A 15,579-nucleotide genomic window follows, 5' to 3' on the forward strand; every position below is an offset into this window, starting at 1 on the left:
CAAGTGGAAATTTTCTGCAAGATCAGATATTCTGGTGGGAAAAACTACATGGTCTGAGAGAGTCAAGCATATGTCTGACTTATCAAATACATTAATTTATCACTTTTTCTTACTATGTTAATAGAAAACCTATTTGTGGCATTGCCTTTAATTGGTAGTACAGAAATGTAATTTCTAGGTGACAGGGTTGTGTCAGCACATCTGTAATCCTATCTGCTCTCTTTTGTTCTGCTGTGGAGAGATTTTAGTGTCTCGATTTCTGAGATTTGCTTATTGTAAACTGTTCTTACTGTAATGTGTTACTCAGAAAAGAGACTAACTGTGACCTTATTGCATTTTTTTTAGAACAGACTGGTAGGAGAAGGAACTGAAGCAGATTCTAAGATATAAGATTTAAGTCAAAGGAGACTGACCAGACAGTTTTTTAATTCATCAGAGGGGCTCCACAGTCATATCGATGAGGCCCTCAGCCTGACAGAACAGCCACAGCAGGTGTTATAAACCAGAGGGCAGAGTGTGTGACATGCAGCACGCTAATGCTTTTCTAATAGAGTCAAATAAAAGTACAGTGAAGGATCAGTTTAAGTGCATTTTTTACTGCATTTGGGACCAAACTTTAAGTAGCTGGGAAAAAGATACTTTATGATGTGGGCAAACCACATTGCTGTTTTGCCTGTCACACGGTACATGCAGGCAGCTTGAGGTCATTCATGACTCTAAACTTATTGCACAAATTGCAGTGAGGGATCATTAAAATGAAAAGTAACACTCACAATCTCAGTCTTGTTTCCTTTATCTATTCATTAATGTTTTCTCTGCTGACACTGAATAAAATACTTGCCAAGCACAAAGCAGCAGACAGGCAAAGTTAGACACCAGCCACAAACGAAACTCCAACATTTAGCAAGTTAAAAGCCAAGATATTTCTCTGAGGAACTGGGTAGAGACCAGAGGGAGAGTAAATAGCAAACTCACATTTGTCAAATAGCCAGAAACAGGACTGGAAATTAATGGTATTGCTCCATGTCAGCTGGATCAGTAAGTAGGTTTTTTTTTTTTTTTTGCACACATGAGCACTAACAGCGTTTTAAAGGATTAGACTGACATTTTGGGGAGAACAGTTTTACAGCTCTGCTTTGACAAGAGTTACAGTAGATGAGAAGATTGATGACACTCTCGTGCCTCCACCCTAACTATGACCCGAGAGCCAGCAGCTCAAGCTCAAGCCCAAGCTGGGCTGATCACAGAAAGACTGGATTTATAGGGGTCCAAGCACCAATGGTCTGATGATGTACTGCTGCTGATGATGATGATGTGCAAAGATGACATTTTAGAGGAAGGTAGAACTGCATGCAAATCAGCTCAACAAAGAAAATGACCCACATCAACCATAAGGGGGAGCTGTAATAAACAGTAAACCATTTTGTTTGGATTTTCTTTTTGCTTTTTGCATTTCAACTGTTCACGTTCTATAAGTGTTTTTCGCTGGCCCGGTTTAATGTGCTGAGTTTCTGAAGGCTGGTACAATGTCTTTTGCTGCCACAGTAGAAATAATTTCATGATGAGTGAAAGTGAGTTAACAATGTCTACTGACATCTGTACTGCAGAAATGAACCACAGGGAAAAATCTGTCAAACAGCAAAGAGAGCTGTCACAGGTGATGAGGTGAAAAAAGACACTTCAGCAGTCTGACAGAGAGGAACAGGGGCGAAACAGATGAAGACGGTAATGACACTTAATTCTTCTACATTCACACACACACTACACCACATACAAGTGTAGACACTCTCCGAGTCGGTTATATACACTAATGTACCTGTGCTTATACAATGTGCTGCCAGCTGGTAGGGAAGTGAGTCACCCGTCTGAAATATGCCAACACTCAGTGCATAACTACATTTCCTTGAAGTTTCTGAAGATGTTTCACCTCTCATCAGGACTAATTGGCAGGAGTCTGAAGTATTTAACCTCATATGGGGTCAATATCATCGTGAAGGTCACATGAATCACAGTGTGAGTGCAGAAGGATCTCAAAACCGCATTATAAGTGGTGTCGTAGGCCTCCTCCTCCAGTCATTCCAGTTTGAATTAGATGGTTTCTTTCGCTCCTCTTTCAAACTATTGGTCTTCTTTGGACAAAATGTGAACACTGCTGTCCTCAAACAAGTGTACCTTATCCTTCAGATATAGGTGGACTGCTGAGTCCTGACCTGAGGAGCTGGCTCTTATGTGTTGTGCCGTGCTCTTGTGAAGTGATTGTTCTCTTTCCCCGATGTACAGGTCTGTGCCTTCCTCACTGCAATGAACTGTGGACGCTACATTACTCTGCCTTGGTGTTCTGTCGATATGGTGGAGAAGCTTCTTCTATCTTAGTTCTTCAGCTACTCCAGCAACGTAAGGAACAACAATATTGTTCTGTTTATTGTCTATCTTTTTATCCTAACACCTATCTTTTTAGTGGTTTTGATTAAGGCCCAGTTTGGGTAACCACACATTTTAAGTGCTTCCCTCATTTGTTTTGGCTCTTTTTTCCCTCTCTCTCTGTCCTTGTAATCACATTCTAAGTCTGAGGGTGTAGGGTTTTGATAACCCCCAGCCTGTTCTCCAGTGGGCGGTGAGAAAGAGTAGGTATTGATCTGTGGGTTTTCAACAAACTTATATGTTGAGGTCTCTGTCATCCTCAGTTTGGACTGCACTCAGGTGTTCTGTGAAGGCTTCAGTGTGTTTTGATTTGACCCAGGTGTCTCCCATGTACTAACCAGTAGCTGGGAGCAGTTCTTAGAAAGGAGATCAGGGCTTTGCTCTGTCCTTCTTCCATACAGAGATTGGCCACTATTGGAAACACCAGGTGAGCTTTTATTTTCTCAGCTTTACTGACAAAATTGTGGGAATTTCTGATGTGGTGAGGGGTGTTACCAAACAGAGGGTCTGAGAAGGGCTCTTCCCTTTCCTTTCTTGTGTATCTTGGGGAGTCCATAAATGCAAAAATGTACACCACAGGAATCTGCAAGAACTTAAAGAAGTGATACCAAAGTTTTAGCTTGGCCTCTAGGATTCATTAAAACATAAGCAACCCTCCTTACTGTCAGCATGACTTTGACACCAAGCACAAAAACATAACGTTCTCTTGTTGTGGACATACGTTCATGATTTCTCTAGCTGGTGAACTTTATTATGGATAAACCAGGACAGTGTCAGTGAAATTGACCTTTCTAAGAGGATCGGGTGAGACCAGTCATCCTACCTGAAATAGCAGCAGCATTACTTCTGGAACAGATAAACCTGTGAGAACTCATCTAATTTACACATATTCAAACTGCACATCTGGAAAGAAACAATAGAGCTTGAATCACAGCAGCCAGCATGGCATGTTGGTAGTCTAGTGGGCTATGAGTTGGACTGGTACTTGAAAGCAGCGCAAGGGCTTTTCTTTATTTTGAATATTACAGTCAAATATTCTGTCTTTTCAATTGTGTGTTCCACTTGTGATTACATTCTTTAATTCCTTCTCAATTTTGACATTTAAATAATCTTTTCTTGTTTATCTCTGTTTAGTTTTTATATAACCAAGACAAGAGAAAACTGACATAAATAATACAGTAACACTACCATTTATTAATTTTTACTTTTTACTTTTTTATTTAAGTTTATTTATTTTTCTAAAACACGACAAAGCAAACTATATCAAATGGGTGCAGGATGAAATATTTAGGTATCATGGAGAGAAAACCAGGTGACATGAACAACAGTTAGAACCACTAGGCAGTGAGGCACAGTTGCAGATTTGGCAGATGATGGGGAAAGGAGACCACCTGTTAAATCCTGCTGGTCATTTTTTAGTTCTTCGCCACCTTGGGGGGGTGAATGAATCAAAGCACAGATCAAAGAATGTAATGTACTGATGAATGTACTGCATGACCTCACAATGCACAACACAACCACTTTAATGTTGCAGAGATGCTTTGACAGTCACTAAATAGAAATCGGTTCCTAGAAGCATCAATGGTGAGAGAGGCATGTATCTGTCTTTAATCATGTCACAGGGGGAGAAAAGAGAGGGGACAATTTTCACATTCCACAAACTTTTTTTTTTTTCACAGGCATACAGTAGGAACAAAAGACAACCCTGGGCAGAGAGGTTTCAGAGTGGGCAATCACTTCTACAGCTACACCATAATACAGCCCTCATCAGAGAGAAGAACTTCAAGAGAGGTGAGTTTCCAGTCCTCACTAAATGCAACACCAAAGATTGACCACAGGAAGTGACGTGCAGAGAGAGAGAGAGAGCTACAACTAATAGAAGTGGCTCAGCCAAAATCTTCACCCTTCTCAGGCACACAAAAAAGATTTATGAGTCAGACTGAACATGGGAAGGCCACTAGACCCCCAAAAAATTCACAGACAAATCTTTTCTACTGCTTCCAGGAAGTAGCCACAGCCTTGCATTCTAAGTTAGAGACTGACAAAAGCTCTCATCTTCTTCCACCCTTCTTATACACAGTATCACCAAACTGTAATCTTTTGAAATGAAAACATTATAAACTGAGACAGCATTACTGAAGTTCTGTCTGACAGAGTTTGTAGCAAAGGTTGTGGCTGTTGAGATCACCCTCCACTGCAAACTGAATACAGAATAATGAAGACACTGGGTGGAAACTTGAGGGCAAGTGTCAGACAATAGCCTGCAGATACCATTCCTGCTGCCTGCAAAGTTTGGCAAGGCTTGAGACTGCACTTTGATTAACAATTAGTGCACGTTTGGCTTAATAATAGCTGAGCCTGTAGACCTCCTGCTGGCATACCATACCCTCACGTGGAGCACCAAATACTTGAAAATCTGAAACATTTGAAATTTCACTTAATACAGATAGAACAGAAGAACATAAAACTCACTCTTTCTGTCACTTAAACACAGCTTTGGTCAGTGTGGGGTGTGTAGTTTTCTGATGTCTGAATTACAAGGTATTCCAAAAAAACAGTCAAGCTTCCTAGACATACAAGTTATTTGTAGAAAACTGTATAGACATCAGTATCAGCATCAGTGTTGTGCAGTAGTATGTCTTTTTTCTCCTATATGTAGCAAACTGAAACATCAAGGCCTTTTTTCCACAGTGGCAGATTTCCTTCTTTGTACTGCACAACCATGAACCAATTTATCACAAAAGAATGGGGAAATAAAAAAAAAAAAAAACTATTAACATCAGCCTTTGATGTTGTACTGATGGCTGTAGGTGTATAATGTAAGCAAGTCAATCCCAAAGCTGGAAATAGCACAGCTACAGCTCTTTAAATAATATATTTAACCCCTGTGGACAAAGTGACTGTGCTAAAGGTGATTTTATGAGATGTTTCATTTTAGCAAGTTACCAGTACAACGCAATAAAGCTCATTCGGACCCACAGTAAAAGCTCAAACACCCATTATGTGGACTGACAAAACAGCACTCTTCTAAGAAGATGCTTCACATTTTACATCATGTTGACAGAGCATATTTCAGTCCACTTCTTTTGTCGGAGTCCTTGGGGAGAGAGTTGTTCATGCTCTCAGATTTGGACAGCAGAAACACCATAATGCTAGGTGATTTTAAATCAAGCAGTATCCCCATTCAAGTGTCCCTCCCTGTAAAGTAGGGGGATAAATGAATAAAAGCAACATGTAACAGGTACTAACAGGCAGTAAAATGTTCAGCACCACCCATCACATCCCCATTATCTCGGCTGCATTTACATTCACCCGGCTCTTTATGGCTCTCACACCCTAGGAAGTGGTAATTCTGCCTTGTAAAGCAAGCAGAGAGACGGGGGACATACTGAGTTTAAAAGACACACAGTAAAGACTTAAAGAGAGAAAAAGAGAGTGAGTCATATTCTCCTTCTTTCCCTCCCTTTTCATCTCCTTTCTGTGCAGCTTGTGATGTATTTAATGTGGTAACAAAATGAGCTAAGATCCATCAATAACACCCCCTGTGCCAAAGAGGTCATGTGGTTGCCTCTGTCCATCCATTTGTTTGTCTCTGACCAACATATCTTTATAGCTAATGACCAGAAATTGGCTTGAAATATGCTGGAGGAAACCCCATCACTTTGCTGTACCTTCACCATCTGGCCAAAGTTTTCAAACAAATTTACGACATGAGCTGTTGCTTACAGATACACTAAATTTGTTGTGCACTTCCATATTCCACAGAGGTGTGTGTGTGTGTGTTTGTGAATGCTTTAATGTGTGTTTCAAATGAAAAATGACAACTGAATGGCTCGTCCTTTGAATGTCACACACACACAAACACACAGGGAGAGTCAGGGTTTCCTAAGAACACATTTCTTTTAGTCATTTATTGAATTGACTAACATCCACTGCCTAGAGACTTTCCATAGCCACGAAACTCCTTATCCCAGCATCCCAATCCTTCCCCCTTGTCAACCACTTTGCAATTTGTTTTTGAAAGGGACTACATAAATAAAGTTTTCTTTTATTTATTTATTTGTTTGTTTGTTTATAGATACTGATCAAAAACTTCATTCGGTATTGGTTGCTGACCTACCTAACAAGCGATGTGCAAATGATGGAAGACTGACAAATCACATATGAAACCTTGAAAGATGCATGTGGAAATAAAGCCATGTGCAAACATTTCTCAACAACACCCTTCCACCACATTCAGTAAGACCCTTGTGGTGTTATGGCAAACCTTGAGCCTATTACCTGGTTATCAATATCAGACCACCTGACTTGTTTCTTTATTAGTCCCAGACTATGGTGGAGGTGCAAATGAAGACAGCTCTGGCATAGCAAGATATCATAACTCAGAATAATAAGTAATTCTGCTGTAAACCCTATAAAAAAAAACCTTCACATCATCATGCGACTACAGGAGTGTTTATACCACCACTTTCCTTTCTCCCACCAACTACACAGCAAACGTGATAATTAGAGGAGACTTGTATGAAAGATGAAGACGCCACTATCTACTGACTCTTGTCCAAATTGGTTGAAAAGTTTGACTTTAATTGGACAGAGGATAGCTTGCGGAGTTAGGACAGCAAATTAAATGGGCCCGATACTCCAGGTGAAACATTTTGATCTACCTACACTGTTCACTGTGTGAGTCAATCTTTTTTTTTTTTTTTTTTTTTTTTTTCAGTTGTGTATTTGTATTCTCCCACGCCATGCCAGTGCACATCAGGAACCCTCTTATTTATTTCATCCCTGTTTGTACCTACTGCCACAGCTTCCCCTTTGGTTTTCTTTCTTTTAGTGTTTGCATCAGATTTTTTTTTCATTCATTCATTTTTCATTCATTTAAAGTGTGTAAAGAAGCATCTTTACACATGTACTGTTACGGTCTGTTTTGTCCTGGGCTCACGCTCTTTGATGTTGCCTTTTGATAAAGAAAAATAATTCATCTGTGCTATTTGTCGTTTTTGTTTCAGTAAAATGATTCCTCTGAAATGAGCTGGTTTCCACTCCCACAATGAGGCATAAGAGGCTGTAGACATACCCTTAATCAACTATTAGCAAAACAATACCCCTGCAGTCTTTAGCCTGTTTGCAACATCCTTTTTTACCGTCTTTAGTCTGTTTGTGAAAAAAAAGGGTGCAGGCATCACCGTGTGAAACCCAGGGAACACAGGCACAGGCTTCCTCACTAGTTTTAGCAACTTTGCAATCCCCGTCAGCACCAACAATGTACCATGCCTAGGCTCATATTACTCTCGTTTGATAACGCGCCCTTATAACGCGCCCTTAAGATAATGGTGAAACACAACAGCAATGACTTTGGACCATGTTTCTGTTGCTACCTCAGGATAGCAATGCACCAAGAATGCACCTCACCACGCATCATTTTAAGACCAACATGCCCATGGGCTCTCAGATGGGTGAAAGTGCATTTGCTATTTAAACTTTTGAAAATCTTGTGCTGGGTGTAGGATAGGACCTTATATCCCATGACTTATTGTCTCAGCTGGTATTGGCTTCTAGGCCTACTACCTGCCTCTTCAACCCTTTATCAGCTAAACCTTCCAAAGATTTAGCAGATAAATATTTACATTTATACATTTTTGACAACACAAAATGTTTGTGTTTAACAATCAGATTGTGTTGGATTAGGCCTGTACCTCTTTATCTCTATAACTTTTTCAACCATGTATGCCCATTTTTAGAGGAACAGATTTCTCTGTATTCTGCCCCCCACCCCCTTGTCTCTTTCACCACTACCCTCACAAACACAGCTGGAGGTTATGGGAACATTTAACCTATTCATTCATGCAGTACATTCATTGTGAGTTATTCACTTAAAGTGATCCTGCTGTTTGAATTTCATTTTATCTTGAACTGCACATCTTCCTCTGAAGGCTTTAGGTCAATATTTATTTTGTTTTACCATTTTGGTCATTCTAATAAAATGTTCCAGTGCAGTGAATGTGTGTTTCTGCAACTCAGGCTGTTGAAATTCAGAAACCACAAACTGATACATTTATGCAAACTTCCACCTCCCACCTCCCACGTCCACAAATACAACAGCAACGTCTTGATGAAAGAGTGTAAATGTGTGTGTCAGTCTGCATTTCATTATGTGTAATAGCACATATTCTCACTTTGCACATGAGTGCTGCATGACTTAGAATTAGCAAGATGGAATGAAATGAAAAAAAGAGACAAAAACAGATAAAAAAGAAGGGGATGAACTGTACACATAGGCAAACTGTGACCTCTATCCATGCTCCACCTCTAGCAAATAATATGGCCTCTGGTATTTCACTACAGTGCACCATCCACTACATCTAACACGTTGTTTTGGTTGCACAGTTCCCTGCACAAACATCCATGGATACACACTCTGATCATACTGCAGGCTATAATCACCACACAGCACCCTAACATTGTCTTATAAAGTGCGATTACATGAACTAACATCAAAGCAGATTATACCCGTATCTGTATTTGTACTCAGCGGCTAACTAATGCCCGGTTCAAGCTGCGCTCTGAGCCTTAATATTTAGTCTGGCTGGTTAAGTAACCAAGCGAGATCAGTCAAACTAATATTTCAGCAGAATGATATCTTTGTTGAAAAGAAAGCACTTTAAGGCTGATTAGTCTACCACCACATTTATTTAGTGTGTGAGTGAAAACCTCTTTGGCTGTGATAAAGAGATACTGCTGTACTGTTAGAACATGGTTTCAGACTGTCACTGGCTTCTTGCAGATTATTACAGCTGCAGTATTTTTTTTTTTTTTTCCCCAATTGCAGTAATTGTTTGTTTGGACTAAGCCAGTACTTGTGTTTGGAAAAAACAAACAAAAAAAAACATCATCCATAACAATTACTTTTAAAATATAGTACCTCACTGACCCCTTGCACCAACTTTGTCAAACTCCTAAGGTCAGAGCCACTTTCAGCACACGAACAACTCCTTCTCACACTAATTAGCAAGTGCTCACAGCAACAGAGCAACTGCTTCTGCAATCTGTCCCCCGAAGTCATTTACCAGTACTACCTGTGCCATGACAACCAATTTTCCTAAAGTTCAGCAATCAGTATGGTGTCTGCTGTGGAAAGTTGCCTGTAAAACACTCTGAGCACAACAAACACACAAAACACTGATGGGCTCATGTCACCAACAAGAAAGCAACAATATCCCCACTGTCCTCATTTGTAGGATTTCTGCATGGCTGAAATCACCACTACTTTATCAATAAAAGAACGTTCCCTCTTGGAGTTAGAAGTATGTGATTGGGTAGTTTCAGTATCACTCTACAATGTAGCTTTATTTGATAGAAATATGCTGTAAATACACAGTGGATATAAAAAGTCTACACACCCCTGTTAAAATGCCAGGTTTTTATGATTAAAAAAAAAATGAGACCAAGATAGATAATTTCAAAACTGTTTCCACCTTTCATGTGACCTATTTTCTGTACAACTTAATTGAAAAACAAACTCAAATCTTTATTTGGGGGGAAGTAAGAATAAAAAAAATAATAAAATAATGTGGTTGCATAAGTGTAAACACCCTATTATAGCTGGGGATGTGGCTGTATTCAGAATTAAGAAATCACATTGCTTAATGTGTCCATTGCCAACCCTGTTTGTATTATGCTACATGTCCTTCTCCCCCTCTCCTCCATTCCTAGCTGTCCTATCTTCCTCCTTTTCCTCCTCTCACCCAGCCCGGCCATCAGCAGGAGGGTCCCCCATCTGAGCCAGGTTCTGCTCAAGGTTTCTTCCAGTTAAAGGGGAGTTTTTCCTTGTCACTGTCGCCTTAAGTGCGTGGGGTCAGGCTCTGGGTCTCTGTAAAGTGCTTTGCGACAATTTCGATTGTGGAAGGCGCTATATAAATAAAATTGAATTGAATTGAACATTCAAAGTAATGACTTTTTCTTAGTCACATCTTACAGCCATGGTCCGCAGAGAGTTTCCAAAACAGCAGAGGGATCTCACTGTTAAAAGGTATCAGTCAGGAGAAGGATACAAATGAATTTCCAAGCAACAGTGACATTACCAAGAACTGGATGTCCCTCCAAAATTGATGAAAAGACGAGAAGAACACTGGTCAGGGAGGCTGTCAAGAGGCCTACAGCAACATTTAAAAAGCTGCAGGAATTTCTGGCAAATACTGACTGTGTAGTACATGTGACAACAATCTCCTGTATTCTTCACGTCTGGACTTTAGGGTAGGGTGGCAAGACGGAAGCCTTTTCTAACGAAGAAAAACATCCAAGCCCGGCTAAAAACACATTTGAAGTCTCCCAAACACACGTGGGAAAATGTGTTATGGTCTGATGAAACCAAGGTTGAACGTTTTGGCCAAAATTCCAAAAGGTATGTTTGGTGCAAAAAACAACACTGCACATCACCTTTGGGGCTGTTTTTCTTTAGCTGGAACTGGGGCCTTAGTCAAGGTGGAGGGAATTATGAACAGTTCTAAATACCAGTCAGTGTTTCTAGGCTTGAAAAAATTCAGTTTGTTTCCTGTCACATGAAAGCTGGAAAAAGTTTTGAAATTATTTGTTTTGGTCTCATTTTTTTATTATCACAAAAACCTGGCATTTTAACAGGGGTGTGTAGACTTTTTATATCCACTGTAACTCAGTGTGTTGGTTAGTGCAACTAGGAAACTTTTTTATTTCCTCAGACTTTTCTGAAAAAAAAAAAAAAAATTGTGCCACGCACACTAACTGCAGGTCACCACCCACTATAATGTGGCCAATGCTCCAACTGGAAAAAAAAATGGAATCCTTGTCATCTGACGAAGGGCAAGATTCGTGTCAGCGGTCTGTTGGGCAACATTGCTCAGCACTGCTGCATTTTTAAGGGCGGAGAGAGAGAGAGGGGTGATAGGGATGGGGCGCTTTCAAAGCAGCTGAATGGAGAGTTGTTGTATTGACCAGAGGATTAGGAGAAGGATCTTTCCAGCAAGCTCCATGCAACATTTATCAGCATGCCAGCAGCAGCAGAGGGGAGAAAGGAGAGAGAGAGGGAAGAAGATGAGACTCCCTCTGCCGCTTCAAAAGCCCGTGGTAGGTGTTTTCAAGCTTCCATTAATGTTGCAAACCTTGTCTCGCCAGCCTAAGAGTAGAAAAAGTAGAAAAGCAAGAGAGAGATGAGAGGGATGTGGTCCAGAGGACAGAGTTGTGGAGGTGCGAGTGTTTTATCTCCAAGAAAAAAAACTGGGTGCACTGTATGTGATTGTAGTGCTGCGGTGAAAGCTTCTTATAGCTCACTTCTTAAGGTTGATCATTCCCCCACCTTTACTTAACTCAAGAACATAACATTCCTCTTGATTACTATTTGATTGACCTATCGCTGGTTCAAAAAGCTTTTATATTTTCCTGTCTAACATTCTGTGTCTAGCAGAAAAAAATCGGGAAAGAAATATTTCTATAATTGGTTTGGTATGAACAATAAAAGCAACCATAAGAAACTCAATAGAAAATCCAAGGAAAAGCTTTCACAGGTGTGGACACACTGATGAGGACTGGATAAACCAGGATTTCTCACAAAGTTTGATTTTAAAGTCAGAACCTCAGATTCTTTGTCATAAAATTGTGTTGTTCTCATTTTGTAATTCTATTCTTTATTTGTTGGATTATGTAGTGACATCTTTTGCAGAACAATTTCTAAAGACACAGTCTCTGACTTTTGTATAAGAATGTTTTGGAGTTCTTCACAGGCCTCAAACGAAGACCCAAACCTGGCCCACCGCCAAACTCCACCCGAGACCTGAGGCTATATTTTTTATTATTCCTTCCTCAGAGACAAAGTGATGTCCTTGCTTTGGACCAACATAAAGATCTTCTCACAAATAAAAATGACTAATCTGGCAGTGGCAGTAATATATATCAGATCAACAGAACATGCTACAGCAGTTCACAAACATAAGACCCAAGTAGCTTATAAGTCATTCTTTATGTTATGTGTTTAGTGGCAACATGTCACAATTTGCAGCCTATCACCAGTGAAAACGTTGGAATCTTTCAAATCTCGACCACAGACCTAAATGTAGCATTAACAATTACTGAGAAGTAAAATGAAAATTAAAAGTAAAACTTACAGTTTTAAGTAATTTATCTCAGGTCCTCTATGACTCTGATTCTTTGACACTGTATAATAAATGTTCTGCCTTAACTGTTTACACCATAGTGTGGTCAACTTCAACCACTAACCACTCATTGAAGGCCTTGTTTTAGCTACATTCTACAAAATTGAATACCACCAGGATGGAAGAATGTAAGGTAAGAAGGAAACAAGAGATGACATGAGTTTAGTAGGAGATATACAGAGTGAGTTAGGAAGGATGGAGGCTGGTAGGAGGGAATTAAGGGAGGATAGGATCTACACTCTAAGCTCCCACTCTAGGCTCGAACATTCTGCGATACACACTCATTGTAAACTCTGAATTTTTCCAAAATCACTCATGATCATCAAAGGGTCTCCATTCAACAACAACACAACTTAGGGAAAAGGGTGAATACAACTCGAATACACAGGACTTGTGTCTACATTTTAAAGTTTGGTGTTTCTAGGTGAAAGTATGCCAGAGCAGTGGATGTTTGACAAACGCAAAAAACTAATATCCTGGAGAATAAAATACAAGCACACCGAATCCGATCGAGCTGTATGTTTTGAGGTATAATTTGTTTGTGTGCGCTCAAAGGTGACAAAAGTTAAAAAGTTAAGTGGCAAAAGTTTTACAAGTAGGACTAGAGTCCCTGAAGTGATGTGAAATTATCAGTGATGTGACATCAGAGAAGTGATGATGTCACATATCCAAGGAAACTGCAATATCAGGGATCTGACTAACTCACACACTGAATCAGCGAGAGCAAAGATCTGCTCAGCAAGACCAGTGTGTAACGCAGTGGAACGAGCAGTGAAACACCAGTGTACAGAGGAAGCAGCCCACAAGCGAAGCCCACGGCCCCAGCCAGCCAACTCCCGCAATGTTCCAGGGGTGGTCTGGCCTCAGCCAGTCAACTCCTGGAAAATTAAAAGTCTCCAGCAGGTGGTTGAGCTGAATAGATGCCAGAAGCTCACCCAGGCTGACTTTCCTCCACTCCAGGGAGAGTCTTTGAGACACCAAAAGGAGGACGAGCAGGAGCAGGAGGATGGAAAACAGAGGACTCGGGCTAAGAAGAAGTCTTCAGATCGTCAAGTCAGCATCGCCTTTGGATTGACTGTGATGACTCAAAAGCCTTCGGCAAAAGGAAATACACAGTCTACACAGAGCAAAGAGGCACAGGCTTCTGTGACAGTGCAAGGCCAGTCTGCAATAAAAAACAAAGACCAGTCTGCACTGAAGCTGGAAGCAGAGTGTCTGCTGCTGTGTCGACTGAAACACAGACTCCAGAGACAAAGGAAGACCAGGAGGAAGAAACTGAAAGAGAAGAGCCAGCAGTAACTCCAGAGGACGAGCCAGCAACAGCGGAGCCTGAGGAAAACACCGAACCCCAGCCTCTCACGACACTTCAGCAGCTGCTACTTGTTAGACATGTCAGTGTCTGAGAACAACACCCAAGACAACCTCCTTCAAATATCTGTGGCAGACATTCAGCGCATCATAGGCGAGAAGGAGAAGCAGATCTCTACACTGGCAAACAAAAGCATTGACTTGATCTACGACGTAGTGACGCCGAAAGATCAGGTAGCTGAGGCCAAGAGGGAGATAAAGGTCCTTGCTTCTGAACTGTCCACATAGGAAAAGATGGAACAGCAGGCTGCCCTCAAGAAACCCTTCACACCGAAACAGAGACGAGAAAGGAGGCGGAAGTTTGCCAGGCCTGCCAAATGGAGGAAACCTCCAAAATCCGAACTGCACTGGCCCAGGCCGAAAAGGACCTGGAAAATTCCCAATGCCAGTGGAAGGAAGAGAGGTCCCATCTGCTGGATGATCATATGCAGGTAATCTCCAACCTTAAGGACATGTTGATCTGTGTGCAAGAAGACCTGGACACAGAGAGGCTGCAGTGATGTGAAGAAAAGTCCAGCATCCTGGAGTCTCTCAGGACCACCAAACAGGCTCTCGATGACAATGAAGAGCGCAGAAAATTGAATGATGAACTGATGGAGAGGATAGCCAATCTGAAACAAAAAAGAAATCTTTGTGGAAATGATTCCTCCAGTTCTTCAGAAGAACTGGGGGGGACAAGCCCTCGCTCTGAGTCTGATATCACCCAGACTCCCCAACCTCCCAAAACCTAATCCCACGCCCATGTCCTCCTTCCCCTGCTCTTCCCCCAATTCCTTCTCCTAACCCCTACAACCCCTATACCACCCCCAACCCGCCACCCCCCATTCCTTCCCCTAACCTCTATACCACCCTCACCCCAACCCCCTATTCCTTCCCCTAACCCCTATACCACACCCCCACCACCACCCCATCCCACACACACACCTCAACCCCTAAAAAAATGTAAAAATTCAAATAAAAAAAAAGACTATTTTCTGCTTTTCTTGCTCTTACTGATAAGACATATTCTCAGCATCACAATGTTGAATACTAGACAATTCGCCTGCAGGAAATCCCGAGAGTGGTGCAGTATGATGTGCCCCGTGATGAAAAACTATGAAAGCTATGAAAAAATTGAATAACACATTGATAATTTGGACTTGTATCTAGAACTTTTCATTGAGTCACATCTCAGCCTTTGCCCTTCACGCAATTTTCCTCCCCCACTCCCTCCATCTAACAACTCTTCATCTGTACATACATTTCTCTTTTTCTTTCCTTTAGCTTCCAGTTTTAGGAGATAAACTGAGATTTCTTCAGCCCTTGAAGATGCCTGTTTGTGTTGAGGGGAAGGTGAACAGACATAAACATATATTTTAAGACCATGATCATAAAAGTTAAGGCATTAAATTGTCCTACTTCACAGTAGCCAAGACCTTTTCAGGTGCTGAGTTTAGACAACAGACACCTGTGACTGCTTACACGTGATTAGTGAGTCTGATTCCTGTAAATGAGTTAAAACAGTCTTTTCTTTCTGCTCTGAATGAACACGTTCTTTATAATGGACTACAGTTGTACACATGGGAGTAGAGGAATAACTGTTCTGGTTGTTTGCCAAGGGGAAGAGGGT

The sequence above is a fragment of the Toxotes jaculatrix genome, chromosome 6 (genome assembly GCF_017976425.1).
Source record: "Toxotes jaculatrix isolate fToxJac2 chromosome 6, fToxJac2.pri, whole genome shotgun sequence".
Lineage (NCBI taxonomy): Eukaryota > Metazoa > Chordata > Actinopteri > Toxotidae > Toxotes > Toxotes jaculatrix.